The 15,873-nt window shown below is 45.3% G+C and overlaps 1 pseudogene; it reads left to right on the plus strand.

The window, feature by feature from the left end:
- The first annotated feature begins 11,483 nt into the window (after positions 1-11,483).
- LOC129689818 (spliceosome-associated protein CWC15 homolog) lies at positions 11,484-12,924 on the plus strand (annotated as a pseudogene).
- Positions 12,925-15,873: the final 2,949 nt, after the last annotated feature.

Consider the following 15,873-nt stretch of genomic DNA (forward strand, 5'->3'; position numbering starts at 1 on the left):
TGTGGTTTTCCTTCACCTTGTGAATGTCCACATCTTACTTCTGCAGATCTTCATTGTTTTTGAGTTAACGTCTTAAATTGCAGATTTATTTTTATCTCAGTTTTTAAGACTTTGATTTTTTTTCTTCTTTCTCTCCCTCTCTTCCACGGTACCAAATTTAGTTTTCCTAAGTTACTCCTTTTGGCTGTCTTTTGATTACTTAAAAATCTAACACTTTTAAAAGGAAAGGTGTTAACAGAAGCCCGTACAATTTCAACTAAATTTATTTTCAGAAATCTCATATACCCCTTAGTTCTCTTGCTTTGAGATATGTTAGGCTTCTCGAACCTTAATATGGAGATGTCAACTTTTCCTGCCAGGTCTCATAGGAATATGTCTTTCAGACACGTTGAGCTGCTTTCAGCATAAACACAAAGCCACTCCCATTTTTATGCATCCAGATTCCCCTTTCCAAACATCTTGACACATTTGCATTCTTGCTAATTACACTAATCACTGTGGTCATCACCGAGTCAAGATCACAGAGTGTAATTTTATTCGTGCGGTATGAGGCATCTGGACCGGTATCGCCCCCCTTCGGTGCCATTCGCCAGCTGTGAGCTCTACGATTGCCTGCACTTTTGATGCGTGGATAGTACAAGTTGGTCACAAACCTGTGTACAATGAGGCTGTTCTGGTTCATGTGAAAATCAACATCCTTTTTTTGTGTAAGCGGGTGACAGGATGCCGCAATACTATTAGCATTTGCAAAGAGGGTGCTCTGTGTTAGGGCGGCACCACAGATCGTCGCTGCTCAGTTTGTGTTGCTCCATTATGTGAAAGATACAAAGAAGCTGAAGGCTGGCAAAGGCCTGTCAAATCTTGTAATGTAGTGCGACCCCCAAACTCTACTTGGCCTCCAAGCAGCTCTTGTTCCCCGTCCCACCCCTTTCTCTGAATGGGCACTGAGGTAGGTAAATGAATTCAGTGCCTGGTAGGCGGGGGGGGGATTCCTTTCTGACCTCATTCCTGTACTATTTGTTTGTAGGCTTGTAGGGGGAGAGGAGGACATTTTGGAATCCTTTGTGTTGAATCATTTTCTTGCAGGTTGGGAGTTAATGGTAACTTTGTCTGAGGCCAGCCAAGCAGAAAGCCTGTGCAGCTGAGGCGTGGCATGTTCAACCTCCAAAAAAAAAAAAAAAAAAAAAAAAAAGCAAGATGAGAATATGGAAACGGGGAACTTTCTGGAGCAGATGGATATGGCACACATCGGCATGTTCAACATCTGCTGCTGGGGTGCTGAAGTCTTGCCTTGTGTTTCTGTGTAAGGGGGTTCTTTACTCCTGGGTCACCACGGCCTTTATAGTGATGCCTATGGTTAGGACAATGGTGTGTGTGGGTGCGTGTACGTCCTAGGACCCGATTAAGTGGATAGAGTGTGGTATGATAGAAGATTTCTCTTTTTTTTGAAATACACTCAGGTTTTCTTTCCATACCTAAAAGATGACCTATAGCTTTGGAGCCCCAAAAGCTCATATTTTGCAAAGAAAGACAATGCCCAAAGAAACTTGCTCAGCTAGTGCAAAGTCTGTTCTGTTTCATGAAGACTCAGGCCCCTGATTACCTCCACCAGCAGGCAACTTGTAAAGAACTTGGGGGTTGGAATAGTCATGCGAATCTCCTTATTTTTAAATGCCTGAAGCTCCATTTTGATATCAAGACACACAGAAGTATCCATACACAGCATGCTGCCTACCGGTGAGTCACTGTCTGGAGGCTTCAATTTCAGCAGTCTGTCTGTGGACTAGGGTGCTCCTGCAGCCTGGAAATAGCATTCTTGGAGGTGCAGCTTTATTATGAGGCTGGCTTGGAGGGAGATTATGAAATGACTGCTGTGTTCCAGATACTTCCAGTGTACCGCCCTGCCTATTTGCAACTTCTTAAGGCAAGCATTATCAGCATCTTACCAGCAAGGCCAGACTTGGGTCATGTGAAGTCTACAGCTAGCTAGCTGACAGGGTCTCTCTGGGAGCACATGCAGATGTGGCCACAAAGCCCCGAAAAAGCAAGCTCGGAAATGGCTGGGCGTATGCTCATATTCCGTCATCGATTCTGTCTGAGGCATCAGTGCCTTTTCATGACACAGACTATTATATTTAAAAACAAAAAGTATGTATATTCTGAAGGTTGGTGTGCAAAATGAGCTTTGATTTCCAGCATCCGGGAAAAGCCATCTAGAGCCACTCACATTTCTAATTCTGGCACTTCAGGAGGGGCAGGAACTGCTAGGTCCCAGGGGCTTACTGGCGTTGAGCTCCAGGCTCAGTGAAAGGCACTGTGTCAAAGCCCAAGGTGGCAGATGCTAAGGAGATAGCTCAGTTAACAAGCGCTTACTGCAAAGAGCAACAGGGGAGGCTGTCCATCCATCGTCGTCAGCCTCTGGCCTCCACACAGTTTGTCCAGTGCATGTATTTGTAAGGATGTGCTGCAGGTGCTACTCGTAGCACACACATCAGTGGGTGATAAGGGAAAGCCTTGATTGGAAGAGATGCTGGTGTGTGTATAAAAAGCCTTTCACTCTTGGTGTCAAGTGCATTCAAGTTCTGAAAGGCACGCTGGTGGGCTTCAGCAGGCAAAGCTGCCACTTGTCATGCCAGTTCGTTCGTGTTTAACAAATTCTGAAAGTCGAGGGGGTAGTGTATTTTTACAAGTTACTACCAAAAGCGGCAATCCAAAATCATAGTAATTATTTTATAGCCGATGCACCATTCCCAATAAAGTCTGTGCAGTGTGTGTGTGTGTGTGTGTGTGTGTGTGTGTGTGTGTGTGTTAGATCCCAGGTGCTGCTTGAATCATGCCCATCTGCAGCTGGAATAGCTGAACCTTCCCATCGGTAGCCACTATGGTACACCTGTATGATGAATACATATTAACGAAATGGGCTCTTCACACTCACACACACACACACACACACACACACACACACACCCTAAAGGTCACATTCCTGCAAATGCAAGACACACTTATCCACCGCCCCATTCCCTGGAGTGAGAGACCACCTTACTGTGGACCACCCATCCATCACGTGGTATAGAACCTTCTAACCTCTAAGAAGTGACCTCCAGTCTGCCACAATGGACCTGAAACCTCAGAGCTCCCACCATGCTGTCTGTCCATTTGCCTACAGTGTTGAAAGCTCCATTAGTAAATCTCTTACCCAAAAGGACAGTTCTCCCTCTGCAGTGTCCCCCTTAAACCTCGAAGGATGTAGCTGTGGAATCAGGACTCACAGTAGCGATCTAAAATCCTCTGTTCTATAAGCACAAGCCTACCTGAAAGCAGGTAGGAGAGAGGCTGCTGCTGAGCAGGGAGAGGTGATGCCATGTACATATCCAGAGTTCTGACTTGTATGTCAAAGGAAGAGCAAGAGCAGGTCCCGGGAGCCAAAGCAAAGGGCATCTGTTCTGGACCATCATGTTAGGCCTTAGCAGAGCCTTTCTCCTCTGTACTGGAAATGAGGAGGAACCAGCGGTGAGCAAACACCTGACAAGAAGCCACTTCAGAAAGGAAGGATTTCTGCTGCCTTGAACTGGAGCAGACACACAGCCCATCACGGTGGGGAGGGCTGGCAGCAGGGGCATGAAGAGACTGGTCACAGTACATCTCAGGTCAGGACGTAGAGAACAGAGAAGCGGCGCTCCTTGATGGTCCCCTTTGCCCAGCGAGGCTCTACCTCCTAAACCTTCAATGAGCTCCCCAAACCACACAGGCAGCTGCGGTTCCAACCCAGGGAGAACAGTTTACATCTGCTTTGTTAGGGCTGCTACTATTGCTGTGATGAAACTATTACCAGAAACAGCTTGGGGAGGAAAGGCTTTCTCTGGCTTATGCTTCCATGTCACTCATCATCATCATCATCATCATCGAAGGGAATCAGGACAGGAACTCAAACAGGGCAGGAACCTGGGGGCAGATAATCAACAACAACAACAAAAAAAAAAGTCTTTGCCAGTGTGAGTCAAAAGGAAGAAGCCACCATTGGCAAAGGGTCTCCAGAAGAAGGGACAGGTCAGGATTTGAGAAGGCAGGTGTGTGGAACTGTGGTTAAGCTGTCTGCTGGGGCCGCTGAGGCAGAAGTGGCGTCGCCCCCTACTCATTGGCACACTTCTGAGCCCAGTGCTAAGAACTGAGCCCCCGTCTCTCATCTTGTCCCCCAGGAACTAGCTTGGAGATGGCCATGGCTCAGTTGTCTACATTAGAAAAGGGTGAAGCACCCTGGAACCAACGGAGGGTTCTAAGGAGACATGGATTAACAACCCAAAGGTACTGTGAGCCCTGAGAGCATAGACGGTATGAGATGTGGGAATACTTGGTTCATTGCCAAGAAGCAGGACATTGCCCCTTGATAGAAACAACTTGGTATTGACTTTGGCCTTATCTTTTGGGGGTGCTTGAGTACTCAGAATCGCTGTTACATGAGCTACTTTGTTTCCTCATGTGGATGGCCTCTTTACCAAAACTGTAACTTTTTTTTTCTGTCCTGGATACTCTGACTGCGGCTACCCAGGAATAAGACGAATGAACTTTTAAAATGTCATTGAATCCTCACACCTAAAAATCAATTGACCACTTCCCGTAAACTCTGTAGTATTTATGCCACCAGCTCCTCCTGGGGTTATTTCTAAATGACAATGTGGTCACTGGCATGCAGTACGGTCTGCAGGTGCTCCTGGGACAGCAATCCCCAGCCACACATCCACCCCGGCTGGCCACCATCCTGAGTGTCTACTTCAGACTCTCAATGCTATCTCTCCCCTTCTCCTTATCCCCAGCTCTCTGCTTGCACATCCCACAACCAGTTTATACTTAACTTAGCCAAAGGGCAACGAGCCCTCCCTCCATTCAACTTTGCCCTCTGTGACGCTTACTGTTCAGACACAGGCATTGTGCTCCAGACAGAAACGTGATCGTGTCCCTCTGAGTACAATCAAAACCCAATTACCAGGTTCTATAGTTTTTAATCTCATTATCTTCTGCATCTATACGGTCCTTCCCAGTCTCTTCTCTCAGCACTCACTGGCCCACGTGCACCACCTCTATTCTTGCCTCACGTTTCTCTCCCACCCCCAGCCCTGTTAAACCATTAAAATCTGACTCTGTATGGCTCTATTTCTCTGTTGATAAAAATCAGTCTTTAACTGGTCTCACTGAAGCCTTGATCAGCCTCCTGTGAAACTGGCTTTTATAAATGAAATCACCTTTAACTGGCAGGTGGCCTTCACAGCTATTATCGCAGGTAATCTTCAAGACATATCAGCCAGGTGGATAAGGTAGTCATTGTGTGAAATGTGTAGATTCGAGTCTCTTATTAAGCATCAAATGAAATAGTTAAATCTTAATCAGACAGTTTGTTTCTGACACTAAGCCTCGAAAATGGTTATAACTGTAGCAAAGCACACTGATCCTGTGTGCCATCAACTACACTCAACACAGGAAATGTTTCAAGAAGAAAATTGTGCCTTCGTCTTTTGTTGTTATTGTTGTTCATTTTGTGTAGGAGAACCTCTGCGTGAGTAATTAACCCTTTAGAGACCAGCAGTGGACACAGGGTCTTCCAGAGCCTTCCAGTGCCCCAAGGTCAACATGAATTTGTAATGCCAGTGTTTGCTTTACTCTTCCATTGGCGAAGCAACAACAATGATGGGACACTGGTGCCTTAGCATGGAGCCAGTCAACAGCATGGACCCACAGCAGCCACCACTGCAAGGACAATTTTTATAAAGGAGAAAACAACCCACTGTGGGAACAAACTGGGAAAGTCATATGAAACATTTTGCACACAAAATGCGCTGGAAGTCTTGAGGGTCTTTACCTATTCAATTGTTCTGATAAGAAGCATCATTGAACATACAATTTTATAAGCAAATGGATACACTTTTCTTGGTTTAAATTTCCAATATGATAAATATCAGTAGAGAAATGAATGAACTCTTAGGGTATTTAATAATTATTATAAATTCTTAATATGGGGGATTGAGGGTTGGAGAGGAGCTGGAAGGAGAATCACTAGAATTTACTGTGCTGGCCAGGCTTTCCCCCTTTAATGATTGTTTTACTTTTTGAAATTAAAATATAATTACAGCATTTCTAATTTCCCTTCCCCTCTCCAGTCCCTCCCATATACCCCTTCTCGCTCTCTCTCTCTCTCTCTCTCAAAATCATAGCCTTTTTCCTTAATTGTGTATCTCTATCCTTATTTACCTGTGGTTCTTCATCTAGAGTTTGGGATATAGTATGTCTTGGTCTATCTTATAGAAGTCCCTTCTTCATCACTAATGTCTGTCTTATGTATTGAATTTTATGACAATTGGAGACTTCTGATTTTCCTGAACACGGTGGCTGTCACAGTAAATTATTACTGAATGAATGTGTTTATCAGAATGTGGAGACAATAAAAGATTTTAAAGATTCAATATCTACTCAGAAAATTAATTCCTGCAGAACACTGCAATGCTGTTTTGTTATAACAATGGTCTCTGACCCACACTGCCAGGCTTTCTGATGTCTGGTACCATTTCCCACTCCCACACCTACCCCCAGAAGAGCGTAATAAGGAAACTGTGATCCTGCAGGAAAATCCAACTGGGTTAAAATTCTGGAAAGCAAGACTATCTCTATGTAACACCAAATTCTTCTCTAAGTTTGATTTTCTTATTTCATTAAAAAATAAAAATAGAACTCTGTTAGGGGGAAGGGGTTGTTTTTAAAAAATCAAAGCAAGGTTATACATAACTTTCCAAGCTTCTAGCATGAGTGTGCAAAAGCATTCGCTAGGATTCTGATACTATGTAGGTCATCAATCCATGGTTGTTTCCAAACCAAACAAGAATGGCACCAGGAACATTAATGGAATCTTGCCCACCTCCTGTACTGTCCTCTCAGTCACACTGAACACAACCTACTTTCCAAAGCTGCTTCTTTCACTAGGCCAAGCAAAGGACCTGCCTTGTCTTTGAGGCCCCTGTTTCCTGGAGCCAGCCCACAGCAGGCTGTACCATAGCTGGGGTTCCCCGCTCTGCATTGTGACCCCCTCTGGTTGTACCTGTGCTAGGCACTGTGGGGCTTGGCTCAACAGTGAACAATACAGCTCTGGCACCCATTGTGTGTTCAGGATGATATGACCTGGGCAGCACCATCCAAGAAGCTGAAGTTGCAGACTCTGAGGAAAACTCAGTCTGCCACATATCTGCATTCCTCTTCCTCAAGGATGTACACAAGAATCTAGATTCAAGCTGTTTAAGCAGAACTCAAAAAAGCCTCGTTTTTAGTGCAGAGACGTTCAGGATAACACTTTGAATGCAGAACATGGTGGGTTCTGTTCTCTTCTGTTCTGTTCTTTTTTTTTTTTTTTTTTAAAGGCCTGCTTCACATGAATAGAGGTGCCTGAGTCTGGAGGAGATCTTCTGCCCCTTGCTCCAACTGACCACTGTTCTCTTTTCTTCTGGTGCTAGGAAACCTGAAACCAAATCTTCAACTTAGCGTCCATATATAACCTTATAATTATATGTTGCATCTGTGGTATTAAACCTTTCCCTGGTGCGATTTCACATCGCTGCTTGGAGCTCTTCCTCACGTCCTTAAACCGCTGGAGGTAGTAGCGTATGAGTGTAACTGGGGACGGGTACTGGGGAGACCCTAGACAAGCCTGTTTCTCGCTCTCAAAGTAGGCAGCAACAGTTTGCAAGTCTGTGACTTTCTTTTCGCTTCTTTTCTTTTGCCTATAAAATAGGAGCATGGGCTAGTGACAGAGAACAGCATAGCAAGGCTTGGTGAGAACCTGATTCTCAGGGCCAGCCACGCCAGGGCCAGAAGGCAGCAGGGTAGGCTGCAGCAGTGGAAGCCAAGTAGCTGGCGGAGGAGGTGGAAATGCTCAAGGCCTCCTGGACAGACTCCTAATGAAAGACCCTCCTTTCTCAGGGATTATAAGAATATTCATGACCTCTGAGATCAGCAGGTGAGGCTCAGCCCTCCCTACTCATCCTTTGGGCAAACAGTCCAGAAAGAGGAGGTTGCCAAGATGAGAAAGGAACAGTGGGAGCGGGCCACTTTCCTTGCTTCCCTTGCCCCCCAGCCTCCTTTTATTTTCAGGGGTGGAGGGGAGGCCACTCGTCTGGAGGTGAATCAAGGACTGTGTCTTTCATTTCTAAAGAGCAGGCTGCGAGGCCGAGGCAGAAGTCCCGTGACATGACTGGAGACACAAAATGGTATCTTAGCATCGAAGATCCCCTTTGAGGACAAGAAGAAAAGCCCTTTTCTTCCCAGCCCGGATTAGGCGAGGAGGGAATTCTCCGGAACATGTGTGCATTGTTTGGTGGAGGGCAGCCAGGCCGGCCCGGGGCCTTGCTTCCCAAAGTCAGCCCAAGGAAGCTTGTCCCTATGTAATTAAAAGGGAATGGAAACAGCAGGGAGTCTTGTTCCAGGGCTGCCCACCAAAGTGGGGTCCCTGGGGGATGGTGTGGCCCAGGAAATTGGCTAAATTAATGGTTATGCAGGGCTTACTGACTGTGTGGGCCCCCGGAGGCAGAGAGAGGGCAGGACTAGGAGACTCCTCAAAGCCCTTTTGATGAAAGAGGGCAAAGAGAAACACTCTCAGAATAAGCATGTGGCAGCTCCTTGCCACCTGATTGGGGGTCCAAGATGCCCTGGGGACACAGCACCTGCAGCGAGGGGTCAGCCTCTCACCAAAAGCTGAGTGTCCCAAGGCCTTGTGTCCAGGCCCTCATTTATCCAGCTGATGCAAGCTGGCCCCTCACTTTCTCCAGCTGATGTTGAGGAGGGTCACAGGTTGTGGCGGGGCCTGGGGACCCTGGAGCTTACAAAGGAACACTTCCCTTGACAACAGAGTGTATGGAAAGCAGTCTCTTGTACTTATCAATGGTCGAGTGTCTCACTCAGAAACAAGAAAACATAAAACAAAAAAAACCAAAACAACAACAACCAAAAAAACCAACTGGAGGCTAAAATGCCTGCTAATTATGCAAAAAAAAAAAGTTTGGTTGTTTTTATATATATAAAATGTTATCAAAAACTCTGATGCTGATTTCCTGGAAACTCCAAGAATATAGAATTCATGTGTACGTTTTCCCAGGTCCCTTTTGCAGGTGGTACTACTGAGGACTCCAGGAAACTTTCATCAGCAACAGGGAAGTCCTTCATCCCCAGGCAGCCACAGGCAAGATAACAAAATGACAGCTATGAAGCCGAGGAGTTGGAGTTCCCAAAGGCCACAGCGCATGAGCAGGCTTGGGCATTGGCTTTTTCTGGAGAGTAATGAATCTAAGTCAATATTGCCAAATAGACATGCCTTCTCTGGCTGTGCAAATATTGGGCCAAAGACTTGAGTACCGCCATGCTGTTGACAGCTATGAGATAGTGGCATTGTTGTCTTTGTTCCCATGAAGTGCGGCTCATGGAGGCTGGCCTAACACCGTGTGTACATAGAAGGGATGGTGTGTGAGGAGGCCCATGTATTTGTTCTGCCAATACATGCCAGCAGCCAACCCTCAAACACTCTTCCCCTCCATGGCGACAGCTGGGGCTGTTGGAAGCATATGCCCCATGGGGCTGCTAAAGAATGGCTAAGCCACACACATCTTTTCCTCCCTCCGGTTCATTTTTTTAATGGAGATATTTCTATTAAAGTGTAATGTACACAAGCCATTAGTGCAAGCTGACAAGTCTTCACCAACTACCGTACCCTGTGACTACTGAGCCCCGAGACCCAGGACAGGAGCATTCCCAGCACCGCACAGGCCCACTTGTATGCTTGCTTTATCCCCATCCAAGATGGCTTCTGTCGGAAATAAAATATAGAAGTTGTTTCTCTGTAAGCCCCGAGATTTGGATATTTCCCCCTTGGTGCTAGAAGCAAATACAATGTGTATTTGTCCAGCAGGCATAAAATTGACAGCACAGCCAGGAAGATGGCAAGTGCAACTCAGCCTTGAATGTGAGCAAGCTCCCTCGGAATGCCGGCAACAAGGACCCATTCCAAAAAAGGCCAAAACTTGTATTCCTGAGCTCCCCACGGCCAGCATATAGTGGCTGACTCCTTCACCCCATTTTCAGCATGGGAGATGCAGAGGGGCCTGACCACATTGGATCGTGTCTGGGTCCGTATTGACACACAGCCTCAGGTGCCGTGCTGAAAAGGCCATCATGCCCTGCCTGCCTCTCCCCTTGATACTACTTTTCATCCCTAGAAAGTACGAGGCATCCCCACCATGGGAGAGACCCTGATGGGCTAAGTCTTGAGTCTATGTTGAGAGCATCTCTGGCAAAATTCGAGAAGGCAGTACTTCTGAACACTACTTCTGAGAACAGTACTTCTGAGCCTGCTCCTGGCTCCTTTAGCCAACAGCCTTCTCCATTCTTGGGTGGCTTTTTTTATTATTTATTTTATTTATTTATTACATATACATTGTTCTGCCTGCATGACAGCAGAGGACACCAGATCTCATTATAGATGGTTATAAGCCACCATGTGGTTGCTGGGAATTGAACTCAGGACCTCTGGAAGAGCAGCCAGTGCACTTGACCTGTGAGCCATCTTTCCAGCTCTTGATGGCTCTTGTCAAAGGACAAAAACAATCTCTCCCTACTAAGGATGCTTTATCATCTATCTATCTATCTATCTATCTATCTATCTATCTATCTATCTATCTATCCATCCATCCATCTATCTCTAACTCTCATCATACTCTTCCATCCCATGTAATCCTCACTTTTATCTCCTTAATTCCCCAGGCTGCTGCAGAATTTATTTCATCCCAGAATAGCCACCCCATCTCTATGATCATGGTCTGCATGGTACAGACTTCAGGTCTGCCTTTGGACTGTGCTGTCAATGTTGTGGCTTACCGACAGAGCTGGCTTGGAGATATTGAGGCTCTGGAGCCACTTGGAGGTCATGAGCAATCTCCTCAGATCAGGTTCCAGCAAGTGCCACCCCTTTCCCTGAGCATGCACTGTGGTGCTGGACCTCAAATACTAGGATGTTAAGAGACTCAACTGACTGAAGATGGCAAGCCAAGCTTGGCCCCACTGCTCGTCTCCACAGATGGCCCCAAGTAGCAAACAGCCTTTCAGTCATTGGAAAATTCATATATTACTTTGTCCTGAGGGGCTTTGCTTTACTTCCTTCCAAATCATGGAGCTGGTAACACCGCAGTCCTAGGTATCAGAGCATTGTTTCCCACTGTGAGAGGTGACCCCAGTGGGTGTCGAATGGTCCTTTCACAGTGGTCACATAGCAGATATCCCTCATATAAGATATTTACATTATGAACCATAACAGTAGCAAAATTACAGTTATGAAGCAGCAATGAAAATCATTTTATCATTGGGAGTCACCATAACATGAGGAATAATATTAAAGGGTTGCGGCATTAGGAAGGTTGAGAACCACTGCACCAAAGTTTCTAAAGGTTTGTAACTGGGGACCCATGGAGCCCTCAGAAGACCTCAGCAAAGATGACAGGCAGATGGTACATTGGCATATAAAGTGGCGCTCAACATCAGGTGCCACAGGAGAACTACTGAGATGCCCATGAGAAGGATAATAGACAGGGGGGTGAGCAACTTGCTGTTGGCACAGGCCTTTACTTGGAAGGGAAACTTGCAGAAGGAGGTCTCTGTAAGAACTGAAGCCAGCTATCCTCTTACCAGCCAAGGTAGGTAGAGGGCAGAGAAGAGATGATGGGTTAGGAAGCTAAAGAGTTTCCCTTTTTGGCCCACAGTTGGCCACTGTCAGAGGTAACTAATGAGTCAATTCAAGACTGTTGGGTGAGAATGATGGCCTCTCTCCTGGAGGCCATCACTGGGGTTACAGGGGAAGGGCAGTCCAGAATCTAGAGAAACAAGTTATTCTTATTCTAGAAACCAAATTATTTAGTTACTGGAATTGTGACAGTTCAGCCAACAGGAGTTTTACAAAGTGGCCCTTGGTAACAATTACAAGTTAAAAACAATGAGATACTAAGAGTTGCAATGGTATGTGGATGATCCTCTGAAATTAAAGTGTTGAACTACCACCAGAAAGAAAAGAGGACAACAGCAGCCAGGCCAACGTTTGAACCTGCAAGAGGTAGATGAGGAAGAGGAGAAGATTTGAGCCACATCTCAAAGCAGAGACCTTCCCTCTCAAACAAAGATAAAATACAGACAAACTACACAGGATGCCTGCTCCCTGAAGATGTTCAAAACCACGACTTCAGGAGGGAGCTAAAAGAGAGAGAGACAAGGACAGAGTAACAGAGACAGAGAGCTGCTGCAAGGGAAAAAATAGAGATCAACCAACCTGAGAACGTACAACTTCCTCTTCAGTGTAAAGAAGCCTGGAATAGACCAGATTCCTGCTGCCAAGCTTTATGCCCATAATCCTCTCACAGAGGAAGAAGATGGGGACTCTTCAGAGGGGAGCTACAATCATGATACCTTGGCTTTTCTTGCAGAGCTGGAAGACATCAAGAAGGGAAAAGCCGAAGGAACAAGAACAGAAAGCAGAGGAGGAGGATCTGGAAGGTATTCTAACTGGAAACTCTCTCCTTAATCTCATTGGCTGATCCCAGCCTCAGGCCAACTTCAAGGTTAAAAGAAGGTGAGATGAGCAGGGGTATGGTGCTGCCTGCTGGTAATCTCAGTGCTCAGGGAGGCAGAGGCAGGTGGATCTCTATGAATCCCAGGCCAGCCTGGTCTCCAAAGCAAGGCCAGGACAGCCAAGGCTACATGGAGAAACCTTGTCTCAAAAAAAAACAAAAACCAACCAAATGAACGAAAAGGTGGGATGATGATGTTGTTTTTTTAAAGAACCGTGCAAAGAATATAGATGATCAGAAGAAAGACAAAAGATCTGTAAACAAGGCACTGAGATCTGAATTTCACTAAGACTAAAATTTCACTAAGACTAATTTCACTAAAGACTAAAATGTTAAAAACGAAACAGAACAATGAGATGCACTGACATGGCACTGAGGACGTGGGCAGCAGGGGTTCCAACTGGACACTGCTTCTTAGACCAGCCAGCACAAACATTCTGAAGCGCTGACGACACGATGAGAGTAAACATGTGGATCCCACGATAGGGGATGTTGCGGTGGGAGAATGCAGAGAGCTTTCAGGGCAGTCAAACCACTATGTGCGTACCGTCATGGAGAATCCATGTCACTGTGCTCTGGCCTAAGTACGGTCAATGTTTAACACCAAGAGTGAGCCCTAATGTTAACCTGTCTCTAACTGATAACGTAATGATGCCCCGTGTAGACTGTAACAACACGTCACTCATCCAGATGTTGCTAAGGAGGCTAAGCACGCACAGAGATAGGTCTGTCGAAAGCTATGATCCTAGCTTTTTCTGTGCGCCTAAAATTGCTCTTGAAAACTGTACTAGAAACCATTGTAGCATCGTTTTTAACCATTGGATGAAGACAAAAGTCATTTTTTGGAGGTGAAGAGGCAAGTGGAATAGTAAAACGGGGGTAGTGCCATCCCCGAACACAGACGGTCCTGGGTTGTATAAGAAAGGAAACTGAGCAAGCCGGTAAGCAGCATTCCTCCGAGATCTCTACTTCAGTTTCTGCCTCCAGGTTCCTGCCCCGACTTCCTTCGATAATAGCTTATGACATGGAAGTGTAAGCCAAATAAATCTTTTCTTCCTCCAAGTTGCTGTTAGTCAGTGTTTTATCACAGTAACAGGAAAAGTGGACACCATGCAAGCATGGGGTGTAAATTTGGTACCTAGAACCCACATAAAAGAGCCAGGTGTCGTGAGGCACACCTGTAATCCCAGCACTGAGGAGCTGAAGACAGGAGAATCTCTATGGATCATTGAGCAGCCAGTTTAGATTACTTGGCAACCTGCAGGCCAGTAAGAAACCCAGTCTCAAAAAATGGTAGGCAGCACCTAAGAAACAGCTCTTGAGGTTGACCTCTGGCCTTTACAGACACACTGCACATACACTAACGAGTATGAGCACGAACATGCATGTGCACATACACATAGTCCCTGCTCCCTTCTCCCTAACATAAAATAGGCTCAGATGGGTCATGTCAAATACAGGGTGGACGTGGATGGGAACGCAGGTCTCTTGCCTCTGCTAGAGTTCAGGCTTACAAGAGTTCAAGAAAGAAGAAGAGAAGAATTTTTACAGGTATATGTCGCATTTAAAAAGATACAATGGTCATTCTCTAAATTAAATCTGTAATTCCAAAGTTATGCAAAAATCATCACACAAGTCATCATAATCCCACATACTTTTCACCCAGACTCCCCCCCAGTCACTGAAGGTCTACGCTACTTTACAACACCAATTCGGCTCAGCAGGTAAAAGCCCACGCTATGCAAGCCTGGCAGCCCGAGCTCAACCCCAGACTACACATAGAAGTCCAGAGACATTGGCATATAGCGGTAATCCCGATCCTACAGTGACATGGGGGGGGGGGCAGAGGCAGAAGACTCCCCTCTAAGACTGTGAGCTAGCTAGCCTGGAGTATTCCATATCGTGGCAGAAACAAGAGATGCTGTGTCTCAGCAAGGCATATGGCTAGAACCAACTCCCAAACACTGTCCTCCAACCTCCACACACATGCCCCCATAATTAACAATTATTATTATTATTATCATCACTATAATATTTAATTTAATTATTTTAAATTAATTTTTGAGAAGTCTGCTGCAGAGGCTGAGGTGACAGCTCAGCACTTAAGAACACTGGCTGTTCTTCCAGAGGACCCAATTTCAATTTCTGGCACCAACATGGCAGCTCACAACCATCTCCAACTCTAGTTCCTCCCACTGCATACATATGATACACAGACACACATGCAAGCAAAACACCCACACACAGAAACAATAATAAACAATTTAACCTTTTTTTTCCCTTTAAGCCTATTACATTTGCTTTGAACTTATGAGTTTAGACTATTTCCATTTAGTGTGATTATTGCTATGCTACATTTAAATCTATCGTCTTGCTGATTCTCCTTGCTCAGTTTATTTTTTATTGTCTTCTCCCCTTTTCTTTCTTCATCTCAGTTAACTGAATGCAATTTATGATTCTGTTTAATCTCCTCTATTGGCTGTTAGCTGTAAGTCTATTCAGCTTTGCTAGCTTTGAGTTTACGGTGCACATCGCTAACCCAAACACCAGACTTTACCTGTGAGAGCCTCCCCATGTGCTTCTGTCGAGACTGGCTGGCCAGCTAGATCTTCGATTTCGAGCACTACAGCACAAATTCCAGCTGACTTTGGTTCGAGTTTTATTGTCGTTAATGAGATTCCAAAACCTGTATGAGACTTGGATCTTCATCTTTAAAAAAAAAAAAAAAAAAAAAAAAAAGCGATAAGAATAATGACTAAATCTTAGATTTTTGTTAATGGTTAAATATGACAGCGTGTAAAATGCAACTGGAAATGTTGGTTTCCTTACTCTCCCTAGATGTGTGGGTATGGGTGCGTATATTTAAACAAGGTCTCTGTATCACAGACTAGACTTGACTCTGTATTTGAATGATGGTGGCTTTCAACTTCTGATCTTCTTGTCTTTATCTCGCAAATGCTGGGATTACAGGTATATGTATCAGTGTGGTTTACGTGGTGATGTGAATCAAACCCAAAGTGTGTGTGTTAGGCGAGCAATCTACCAACTGAGCTTCATAACCAGCCCTCAGATGTTTGTAAGAAGAAATGGACAGACTGAGTTTAAAGTTCATAAGGCAATACAAAAGGCACAGAAACTCAAATAAACCTTCCTAAAAAGAATGACCAATACTACCTGGTATCAGGACTTATGATAAAGCTAACATTCAATAAATGGTGACTTGGCGTGACGACAGAAA

This window comes from Psammomys obesus, unplaced genomic scaffold (genome assembly GCF_907164565.1).
Source record: "Psammomys obesus unplaced genomic scaffold, mPsaObe1.curated_primary_1811, whole genome shotgun sequence".
NCBI classification, from domain to species: domain Eukaryota; kingdom Metazoa; phylum Chordata; class Mammalia; order Rodentia; family Muridae; genus Psammomys; species Psammomys obesus.